General features: G+C 45.8%; 1 pseudogene; it reads right to left on the bottom strand.

Moving 5' to 3' along the window:
* Nucleotides 1-6,574: 6,574 nt before the first annotated feature.
* Nucleotides 6,575-9,194, bottom strand: LOC112635385 (annotated as a pseudogene).
* Nucleotides 9,195-10,180: the final 986 nt, after the last annotated feature.

Consider the following 10,180-nt stretch of genomic DNA (forward strand, 5'->3'; position numbering starts at 1 on the left):
CAAGCATGGTGGCATGCACCTGTTGTTCCAGCTTCACAGGAGACTAAGGTGGGAGGATCACTTGAGCCCTGGAAGGTCAAGGCTGCAGTGAGCTGTGATTGTGCCACTGCACTCCAGCCTGAGTGACAGGGAGAGACCTTGTCTCAAAAAAAAAAAAAAAAAAAAAAGCCGGGTGCAGTGGCTCATGCCTGTAATCCCAGCACTTTGGGAGGCTGAGGTGGGTGGATCACGAGGTCAGGAGATCGAGACCATCCTGGCCAACATGGTGAAACCCGGTCTCTACTAAAAATACCAAAAATTAGCTGGGTGTGGTGGCGCGTGCCTGTAATCCCAACAACTCGGGAGGCTGATGCATGAGAATCGCTTGAACCCAGGGGCGGAGGTTGCAGTAAGCTGAAATAGTGCCACTGCACTCCGGCCTGGAGACAAAGTGAGACTCTGTCTAAAAAAAAAAAAAAGAATGTTAGATAAACAGCAAAAATAATAGTAAATGTCCCATGCAATATTTAGAATCTATAAATACCAAAACAATTATTTGTAGTTTACCTGAAATTCAAATGTAACTGAGCATCCTGTATTTATTTTATCTGGAAACCCTAAGGCCTCAGCCACCCCACAGGGCACTCTAAAGCTGGACTAGTTCTTTTTTTTTTTTTTTTTTTTTTTTGAGATGGAGTCTTGCTCTGTCGCCCAGGCTGGAGTGCAGTGGTATGATCTCGGCTCACTGCAAGCTCCGCCTCCCGGGTTCATGTCATTCTCCTGCCTCAGCCCCCCAAGTAGCTGGGACTACAGGTGCCCTCCACCACACCGGACTAACTTTTTGGGTTTTTTTTGTTTGTTTTTTGGTTTTTTTTTTTGAGACAGAGTCTTGCTCTGTCGCCCAGGCTGGGGTGCAGTGGCCCGATCTCAGCTCACTGCAAGCTCCGCCTCCCGGGTTTAGGCCATTCTCCTGCCTCAGCCTCCCGAGTAGCTGGGACTACAGGCGCCCGCCACCTCGCCCGGCTAGTTTTTTGTATTTTTTAATAGAGACGGGGTTTCACCGTGTTAGCCAGGATGGTCTCGATCTCCTGACCTCGTAATCCGCCCGTCTCGGCCTCCCAAAGTGCTGGGATTACAGGCTTGAGCCACCGCGCCCAGCCACTTTTTGTATTTTTTAGTAGAGACGGGTTTTTACTGTGTTAGCCAGGATGGTCTCGATCTCCTGACCTCATGATCCGCCTGCCTCGGCCTCCCAAAGTGCTGAGATTACAGGCGTGAGCCATCGCACCCGGCCAAGCTGGGCTAGTTCTTTTAGCCTATGCTGAGTTGGGTAAGGCACAGAATCTTTAAATATGAATATTGTAAATTATGTAAATAAGTATGAATATTGGCAAGGTGGATTTATATCTCCACATAGGCCAGTCATTGGATACAGCTGCCCCTAGGAGGAGGGCAGAACTTTGAGTAAGGTGGTTCTCTTTGGCCACAGGCAGTTCCTGGAAAGTGCCAGCTGCTGGAGAGTGTCAGCCAACTATAATCCCAGCAGCTGGAGGGGTAAGTCCTTCAGTCCTGGAGGGAGGATCTGTGTGGTGTAACAGTTACCTACAGCTCTCTTCCCAATTAAAACCTCCGACGATACATAATTTATTTATTCCCTTCTGTGTTTTCAGCAATATGCTAGGCCCTAGAGTCACCTCTTCTCTAATTGTAAGCTGTCAGTTAATGAAAAGAAAGAGAGAGAAGCAAATCTAAATATTTGGTCATTTTTAATACTGAAAGTCTCATTTCTTTTTCTTGGTTTTCTGAAATGCACGGCTCCTGTGATACCTTTTCTTTTAAAAGATATTTTTCTGATGATACAATTAATTATCCATCCATTTCTAGTAAAATAATTTACAATAAACTAGGAAAAGATATTTTCTTTTTCTTTTCTTTTTTTTTCTTTTTTTTTCCAGATAGAGTCTCACTCTGTCACCCAGGCTGGAGTGCAATGGTGTGATCTCAGCTCACTGCAACTTCCACCTTCCAGGTGCAAGCAATTCTCCTGCCTTAGCCTCCCAAGTAGCTGGGATTACAGATGCCCACCACCACGCCCAGTTAACTTTTGTATTTTCAGTAGAGACAGGGTTTCACCATGTTGGCCAGGCTGGTCTCGAACTACTGACTTCAGGTGATCTGCCCGCCTCACCCTCCCAAAGTACTGGGTTTACAGGTGTGAGCCACCACACCCGGCCTGAAAAGGGGTTTCTACCAAAAACCTAAAATAAGTCTTGTTCTTTTTTTTAATTTGACTCTTTGTAGAATTTAACTCTTTTATTATGGAAATTTTCAAACATACACAAGCATAGAGAAAACAGATTAATGGTTACTATGGACCTGTCACTCATCTTCAACAATAATCAACATTTTGCCAATCTACAAACATCATTCTGAAGAACAACACATTAGACCACAACTCCATAGAACTCAGAAACAACACATAATGATGCCTACTTTTATCATCAATAGTAGAGATTGTCCTAGAGTTACCAGGCAATGCAAAAATACCAGAAAAAAAAAGAAATAAATATCAATATTGGCAAGGTAGATTTATACCTAGAAAATCCAATGAATCACATGTAATCTATATGGACTAATTAAAACTTTCAGAAAGGAAACAAGATTAACATATAAAAATCTACAGCTTTTCTAAAATCAGAAAAAATCTATTTAAATATGTAATAGAAAAGAAAGCTATATTCAATTTCAATAGACCTTGGGTTACCTAGGAAAAAAACTTAAAAATATGAAAGCTGTTGCCAGGCATGGTAGCTTATGCCTGTAACCCTATCACTTTGGGAGGCTGACATGGGCGGATCACCTGAGTACAGGAGTTCAAGAACAGCCTGGGCAACGTAGCGAAACCCAGTCTCTACAAAAAATCAGCCAGTTGTGGTGGCACATACCTGTAGTCCCAGCTACTTTGGAGGCTGAAGTGGGAGGATCACCTGGGCCTGGGAAGTTGAGTGAGCAGAAATTGTGCCACTCCACTCCAGCCTGGATGACAGAGTGAGACCCTGTCTCAAAAAAAAAGAAAAGAGGCCAGGCGTGGTGGCTCACGCCTGTAATCCCAGCACTTTGGGAGGCTGAGACGGGCGGATCACGAGGTCAGGAGATCGAGACCATCCTGGCTAACACGGTGAAACCCCGTCTCTACTAAAAAAATACAAAAATTAGCCGGGCGCGGTGGCGGGCGCCTGTAGTCCCAGCTATACTGGAGGCTGAGGCAGGAGAATGGCTTGAACCCGGGAGGCGGAGCTTGCAGTGAGTGGAGATCACGCCACTGCACTCCAGCCTGGGCGACAGGGCGAGACTCCGTCTCAAAAAAAAAAAAAAAAAAAAAAAAAGAAAAGAATATTGTTGAGGATAACCATATAATTTTAATGAAGGCCATAAAAGATAATTTCTAGATGAAAAGACTCAATAGTATACAGATATTATACCCCCAAATTAAATAATAAATGTAATATAATTTTTATCAAAATTACAACAGGATACTTTGTAGAACTGGCAAGTTAATTTTAAAGTTCATCTATGAGTTGTGCCAAAAAAGTTAAGGTTCATTAGAAAAAGAACTTTACCAGATGTCAACTATGTTGTAAAGTCACAATAATTGAAATAGCACCATGAAAAAATAGACCAATAGATCAATATGAATAGAATAAAAAGTACAGAAAAATATATATATATACACACACACATATATATGTGTCTGTGTCCATTTGTGTGTGTGTGTGTAATCTTAGTATGTGTTAAAGGAGACATTTAAATTACTTGGAAAATGACAGACTAATAGATAGTGTTGGGACAAGGAGCTATCCATTTGGAAGAAAAAAAACAAATTAAATCCCTTTCTAAGACTGGGCACAGTGGCTCATGCCTGTGATCCCAGCAATTTGGGAGGCCAAGTGGGGCAGAACACCTGAGCTCAGGAGTTTGAGACCAACCTGGCCAACATGGTGAAACCCTGTCTCTACTAAAAATACAAAAAATAGCCGGGTATGGTGGCCGGTGCCTGTAAGTCCAGCTACTCAGGAGGCTGAGACAAGAGAATCACTTGAACAAAGGAAGCAGAGGTTGCAGTGAGCCAAGATGGTGCCACTGAACTCTAGCCTGGGCAACAAAGCAAGACTCCATTTCAAAAACAAAACAAAACAAATCCCTTTCTCATACCATACATAAAAATAAATTTGTCTGTCTGTTTGTTTGTTTGTTTGTTTGTTTGTTTTTTGAGACAGGTTCTCACTCTTTTGCCCAGACTGGTTTCCAGTGGCATGATCTTGGCTCACTGCAACCTTTGCCTCTTGGGTTCAAGCGATTCTCCCACCTCAGCCTCCCAAGTACCTAGAACTGAACTAAAGGTATGTGCTAACATGCCTGTCTCATCTTTGTATTTTTGTAGAGACAGGGTTTTGCCATGTTGCCCAGTCTGTCTCAAACTCCTGAGCTCAAGTGATCATCCTGCTTCGGCCTCCCAAAGTGTTGGGATTATGGGTGTAAGCCACTGTGCCCAGCCTCAATTTTATTTTATTGAACCATATGAAATTGCCACTCCTGTTTTTACAAAATGGTTGAATATCAGCAAATTCATATGGCTCAAATTAATTAAATATATATTTTCCTGATTTGCACACATCAATTCTAACACAAAGTTGTGAAGCAGGCCGGGTGTGGTGGCTCATGCCTGTAATCCTAGCACTTTGGGAGGCCAAGGCAGGTGGATCACCTGAAGTCAGGAGATCGAGACCAGCCTGGCCAACATGGCAAAACCCCATCTCTACTGAAAATACAAAATCAGCCAGGCATGGTGGCAGGTGCCTGCAATCCCAGCTACTAGGGAGGCTGAGGCAGGAGAATCACGTGAACCCAGGGGTGCAGAGATTGCAGCGAGCCAAGGTCGCACCACTATACTCCAGCCTGGGTGACAGAGCAAGACTCCATCTCAAAAAAATAAAAATAAAAAATAAAAACGTTGTGAAGCAATGTCTTATTTAAAAATTAACCATTAAACATGCTAATTGAGAAGATTAAATGGCTGATTTCATTATGGGTGGACTAGACTGGGACACTATTTTTTCTGCCATAATAAGAAAATGCCCACGTTATTGAAAACATTTTTTAGAAATTGGGTTGCCAAAAAAAAATGCTACTGCTGAAGCACAGAAACATGGGGAGAAACTCAAACTTTTCCCGAAAGGTCTTTCAGTATTTCAGCACTACAGGTGTGGGTGGACAGAACAGCTCATCCAGAAAGAACCCAAACTGAAAACCTAACTTTCAAATCACACCCACATGTAAAGCTGGTGCAGCAGCCTCCCCAGATAAAGGGAAAATGACCCTTCTCTGCACGGCACTCAATGGCATAAAGACACTCGGATTCTTAAACTTACAGAAGACAGGACCTTCTAGTGGGTTGAAAATACTTAACGTTCCATTGACTCCCCTCTGATTCCTCATGCGGCCACTGAAATCTCATGCATTTGTCAGCTCAAAGTTCGGAATTCTACCCAGTTTTGAGACTACTATCTTGTATTTCTTTGCAGTTAATTTTTTGCATAGAGATTTCTTTCCCTCTGAATTCTAGCCTGTTGCCTTGAAGGTTTCTTGCTGCCTTCCCTTCCTCAGATAATAGCATCCTACAAAATTTGGTGTTATTTCTAAACCCACAGTCTTACTATTTCCTAGGCTGTCAGCTCATATGGTAGCTCTCAAAGTTTAATGCTTTTTGCAGTGATACCATCATCAGTTTCTAAATACCTCCTTTCTTCAGATTAACTAAAAAATAACAGTGTAACACTATTTGCCTTTGATTTTTAAATTTTATTTATTTTATTTATTTATTTAAGAGAAGTCTCGCTCTTGTCTCCCAGGTTTGAGTGCAATGGCTTTATGTAGGCTCACTGCAACCTCAGCCTCCCAGGTTCAAACCATTCTCCTGCCTCTGTCTCCCAAGTAGCTGGGATTAAGGCACCTGCCACGACGCCTGGCTAATTTTTGTATTTTTTAGTAGAGACGGGGTTTCACCATGTTGGCCAGGCTGGTCTCGAACTCCTGACCTCAGATGATCCGCCTGCCTCGACCTCCCAAAGTGTTGGGATTACAGGTGTGAGCCACCGCGCCTGGTCTGGTTTTAAACATATTATAACTACTTCTTTATGGACATCTCCAGAGAAGGAACTGTAATTCTTTTTTACATGTTGAAATGTTTGTGGATGTATTTTCAAATCTTCAGTCTAGAAGAAACACAGGTAGCATAAAAGTCAGGAATCCTGATATGAGGTTGCAGTCACACAGCCTTCATTGCCAGAGCCTCCACTCATATTATTTTTTCATGTTTTCTGTTCCATTTAACAACAATTTCCCATAATCTCTGGAGGTCCAATCTCAATTGCCTTCCTTCTCGATCTTTCTTCCAGCCTGTTCTCCCCTAACTTGATATTTCTGTGGTCAGCTTGACTTGCACCACTGTGTACTGACATGCAGCCTCTCGTAAGAGGAAGCCCTCCACACAGCACCTGCCCTGCCTTGTTCAGATACTGACCATTAAAGTATGCTATTTTTTTGTTTGCTTAACTCTGAAACAGCGCACTACTATCTGAAAAAAAAAAGTAGAAATAGGTCTACGTTTGTCTGAATTTAGAGACACTTTTGCCTCACCATCTGCATCGTGAGTTAAATTTTAAGTGTTACAATAGCTTCAGACCCCAACAAAATAGAAAAGTTAGTTCAATCTAGTCACTGCCCCACCTCAAGCAACACTAGGGCTTGAAGCTATCCTCACCCCTTTGGGAGCCTCCTCCATCGTGCCAGGGTTTGGGGGGAAAGTCAAACATTATCTTCCAGAGGAAACACTAGGTGGGCACCCCGGCTCGAAACCTTCTGGTTTCCCATTCCCAGGTCCCGCTCCAGCACTTCCTCTGAGCTGCTCTTCATTCTCCAGCTGCCCTCCAGACCCGTGGAGGCAGTGTGGGAACCTGAGGAGCGATTTGCAGTCACTGTGCTGTCCCCGTAGGTCAATGTGAGGTCGCCTTCGGTCAGAATAAAATCAGAGTTTCCCTCTCTCAGTGGCTTTTGGTTATCGTACACCTCCATGACTGGTGAGACATCGAGCTAGCAAGCTACACCAGGCAGGAGAGTGGCGGTTAGGAGAGCCGCTGTGTCTACACCAGGCGGGAGAGTGGCGGTTAGGAGAGCCGCTGTGTCTACACCAGGCGGGAGAGTGGCGGTTAGCGGGGAGNGCGGTTAGGAGAGCCGCTGTGTCTACACCAGGCGGGAGAGTGGCGGTTAGCGGGGAGCCGCTGTGTCTACACCAGGCGGGAGAGTGGCGGTTAGCGGGGAGCCGCTGTGTCTACACCAGACGGGAGAGTGGTGATTAGCAGGGAGCCGCTGTGTGTGAGGATGGGCTTCAGGTAATTACGATCAAAGCTGTACCACAGCCTGAATATCCACGTACTCTCCTGTTTTGTCCGGTTTCCTCTGGCAGAATCTGGGCTGTCCCCTTGTAAGACTTGAAAGCTGTGGTTGTTGGCTGGTGGATCTTGATCGGGGTCAACACCAACTCTGAAGTACTGCCAGTGGTGTTCATTGTGGTCCTCTTTGGAGGGCTCCTCGAGGCCAACTCTGATATTAAGCCATGACAACATGTGTGTCGTGCCTCCTCCAATGATCCAGATGGTGAAGAACACAATGAAAGGCATGGTGGTGAACATCATGTGGCGAGCATAGGATGCCGTGTCACGGATGGCCAACGCAAAGGCCATTGCTCCTGAGGCCTGAAAACATCATCATGTGTTGGAAATTCCAGCCAATCTTATGCCTTCTGCCCAAGTTGAGGAAGAGGGAGAGCGGGTCGATATGGGCAGCTCTGCCCAGGAAGACGGCAACGAAACCTCCAATGATGAAAATGGGGCTGAAAACACGCTTCTGGAAGGTAAATAGCACCAGGACCATGCAGAAGAAGATGAAGTTTTCTGCCAGGAAATGTAACACCTCAAAGAGCTGCTTGGTTTGACTTCTTGATTCCACCGACAGATTGTTGTAGGTGTAATGAGCTTGTGTGATTCCACAGAAAAGGACAGCTACAACGCCTGTAAATTCGTAGGCTTCTGCCAAGAGAAACGTGCTCCAGGACATGAGGAAGAAGAGCGCCCTCTCCGGCAGGGGGAAGCAGTCCAGTTTGGTAAACTTGGTCACTAAAGCAGTCACAACACCAGTCACAGCTCCCATGGTAAAACAGCCACTAAATATGCCTAGAAAAATGCCAACTGACTTTAAAAAGGCAGCAGCATCAAAGGCGTGAGTTGAAGTTCAGTCCTGCTGACTGGTAGGCAACAATAGATGAGGAAAGTACAAGGGCAACAACGTCATTTAGGATGCTCTCTCCAAACAGAAGTACATAAAGATCCATGTCTGCATGCAATTCATTAAATATCGCCAGCACAGTCACTGGGTCAGTGGCAGAGATGATTGCTCCTAAAAAGAGACAATGTGCCTAGTAAAATTTATCTGAGAGCTGTCCCATAATCTTCATGAGCTTCACCATACCATACATGAGATTTCCAATAAGGAAGCATGAAACAACAGTCCCCAAGAAGGTGTGACCCGAGATTTCTAAAAAAGTGTCTCTTTAAGCTGTATCCAGCATGGAAAATAACTGGAGGCAGAAGAATGTTGAAAAATACCTCTGGGTTGAATGTTACCTTCCATAGCATGTCATTCTGCTCTATGCTGTTGATCTTGCCAGGGCTGATCTCTCCTTTCAGTGTGTATTCGAAGAACTTACCTCTGACATTCACTACTAAAGTGCTGAAGGCCCGATCTTCCTGAGTGCAGTTGAATGATTTGCGGCCACTGGTGGAAGGGGTACCATACCTCAGGATCATCCCAGCGATGAGCCCACAGATCATGGCTAGCCCGGTCTCATGCAGTAAGTGCACCCGGCAGTGCTTGAAGAGCCATATGGTGAGGATGGTGAGCATGAGCAGCAGGACGAAGGTGAGCAGGCTCACACTGTCTGGCCGGTGGCTCTCCTCCGCCTCCTTCCCAGAGGAGGAGGCCAAGGCCGAGGCCATGACTCGAAGTCCCCGACCCAGCAGCAGCTGCAGCAGCATCTGCCGCCGCGGCAGCGCCTAGGCAACCCGACCCGGGCCTGGGCACGCCGCGTCACCAGGCTCCATGGTCCCGGAGCCACCCGCGCCTCCTCTGCCCGGGGACCGGCAGCACCACCGCAGCTCCTCCTCCTACTCGCGCCGAGTCGGAGCTGGGCCCAGAGCAGCGCCTCCATTCGTATTTAAAATGTAGTTTTTCGGCCGGGCGCGGTGGCTCAAGCCTGTAATCCCAGCACTTTGGGAGGCCGAGACGGGCGGATCACGAGGTCAGGAGATCGAGACCATCCTGGCCGACACGGTGAAACCCCGTCTCTACTAAAAAATACAGAAAACTAGCCGGGCGAGGTGGCGGGCGCCTGTAGTCCCAGCTACTTGGGAGGCTGAGGCAGGAGAATGGCGTGAACCCGGGAGGCGGAGCTTGCAGTGAGCTGAGATCCGGCCACGGCACTCCAGCCTGGGCGGCAAAGCGAGACTCCGTCTCAAAAAAAAAAAAAAAAAAAAAAAAAATGTAGTTTTTCGAAGAATAACCAAGGCCGGGCGCAGTGGCTTACGCCTGTAATCCTAGCACTTTGGGAGGGTGAGGCGGGTGGATCACTTGAGGTCAGGAGATCAAGACCAGCCTGGCCAACATGAGGAAACTCCCGTCTCCACTGAAAATACACACACACACACACACACACACACACACACACACACACACAAATTAGCCGGGCGTGGTGACAGGCGCCTGTAATCCTAGCTACTTGGGAGGCTGAAGCAGGAGAATCGCTTGAACCCAGGAAGCAGAGGTTGCGGTGAGCCAAGATGGCGCCATTGCACTGCAGCCTGGGCAGAAAGAGCCAAACTCTGTCTCAAAAAAAAAAAAAAAAGAGTAACAGAAAAAATGGGAAAATTTATTTAAAACCTTGGAGGGAGAAAGCTATCTTAACAAAACAGAGAGCCAAATTCATTCTCGGATGACAGAAGGTACATAAAGTCGAGAAGTAACTGAATTACTACATAAAATATTTGCAACTGGTATAACAAAAATGTATACCTCACTTTATTTTTTATTT

Source organism: Theropithecus gelada, chromosome 11, assembly GCF_003255815.1.
Source record: "Theropithecus gelada isolate Dixy chromosome 11, Tgel_1.0, whole genome shotgun sequence".
NCBI lineage: Eukaryota > Metazoa > Chordata > Mammalia > Primates > Cercopithecidae > Theropithecus > Theropithecus gelada.